This window comes from Mus pahari, chromosome 1 (genome assembly GCF_900095145.1).
Source record: "Mus pahari chromosome 1, PAHARI_EIJ_v1.1, whole genome shotgun sequence".
NCBI classification, from domain to species: domain Eukaryota; kingdom Metazoa; phylum Chordata; class Mammalia; order Rodentia; family Muridae; genus Mus; species Mus pahari.
In genome coordinates, this window is record NC_034590.1 from 74,527,738 (window position 1) to 74,529,727 (window position 1,990).

Sequence of the window (1,990 nt, forward strand, 5' to 3'; positions counted from 1 at the left end):
ATCAAAATTGTGAATAAATAAAAATCATATATATATATATATATATATATATATATATATATATGTATATATATATATATATACATATATATATATATATGAATTACTTAGTCTCCTCCCATCACTTTTGTCTCCCTGTTGTGGGAGAAACAACAGCTGAGTCTGGGCGGTTTCAGCATTTAGTAAACCTTCAAATATTATAGTTTGTGAATGAGTCCCTTTTCCAATTTCTTCCTGCTTCAAATTTTGCTCACCAGTGTCCCTTGTTTGTTTTGTTGGGTTTTTTTTTTTTCTGCCCATTCTGTACATTTGCCTATCACCCAAATTAGACCTAAACTCTTGGGTTCTCCTTATCGTTTTAATTTATAATAAAGATGTGAATGAAAAAGAGCAGCTGTTTATTTATCTAGTCAACTACCACTTCTCCTGATGTGTTCATATTTTTTAAATCACTATCTAATTGTTAATGGCCCAGAACTGCCTGTTATTTGAGAGATTATGCAATAGAGTGTCAAAGACTCCACAGTAATTCTGTCCTTCAAAACTATAAGTACTGTGTTATCTCAATTTTATGGAGTCGTTAACTGCTCAGAGATTTTTAAAACCATTTTAATATTTATCAGTATTTTGTGTAGGTTGCAATTGGTGTGACTGACCCAGAAGAAAGCTTGATGATATCATTTCTAACAAGGATTGCACACCCTTGGGAGCATGTACAACAAGGGGAATGGCAAAGAAAAATTTGGAACCAAGAGTAAAGCAATGGAGAGTATGAATCATTAAATATGTCAAAGCTGTAGGTGCTTGTGTGACCTTGGCATGTCCTAAAGTCCCTTTACCTAGGCCCTAGGTAAAAGAGCTTAGGTCTGCATGTAAGCTACAAGTCCAAACAGCTCTATAAATCATACTTAGCTGGTTTGGCACAAGGTAACATGTTTGTGCCCACAGGGTACTCTATCTAGTGAGTTTAAGATTTTATAAAAAAATTGAAGTGGGAATCAATATTAGAATATTTAGGAAAAGCTGTAAATATTAATATTTAAATATTATTATTGATACTATGTGTACTTAAATATTTTGAATTATATAGATATATGCACATGTAAAGAAATGTAGTGCATGCATGCACATATAAAATCATGAACATATTCAATTGATACTTTTAAATATGTGGTAAAATGTGGTATACATGATCATAAATTTATATAAACTTCCAACTAAAATGTTACATAAATATTACTGTTATGTATATAGAGCATTTGTGCTCATGAATACACATTTTAACTTGCATTTACATAAACGTACACACTTGCATGTGCATGTAAAAGCACACACACACAAACACACACACACATATCTCGTTCTTGTTTTATCATACTTTGAACCCTACACAATACCCCTGAGACCCTCTCCTCTTTGCCTAATTATTCCTGTAGGCACAGAGGTAGGGCAATCTTCAAAGGCTGGTTGGCCTATATCACTAGGGAGATTGACCAACAAGATGGGGTGGAAAGAGAGACATGGTTCTTGTGCTATGATATATATAGAAGGGCCAGAGGCCCTCTTCGTGTGCTAAACACCAGGATGAGGCCAACCACACTGTAAAGTGAGTGGTATCACAAAAGAGTGGTTGGTATTACCCTGGAATTCCCAGCTGTGGCATCAGTAGGATGGGGAATCTGCAGGTAAGCCTGAACCTGTAATTTTTGTTCTGAGTTGCCCCTCAAACCTAGTACACATTTTATTTCTCCACTCTACACATCATGAAAGATACTTTATACCTTCATGACGCATGCTGGTGTGTGTTAGATATTCTCAAAATGACAGGGGCACTTGAGGTGTCTCTAATCCAGATCTCTATCAGTTCTCAAATCTGATAAACCACAAGTCTGGAGGCTACATATTGCACAAAGACATATTGAATACCAGAAAGAAAGAAAGAAAGAGAGAGAGAGAGAGAGAGAGAGAGAGAGAGAGAGAGAGAGAGAGA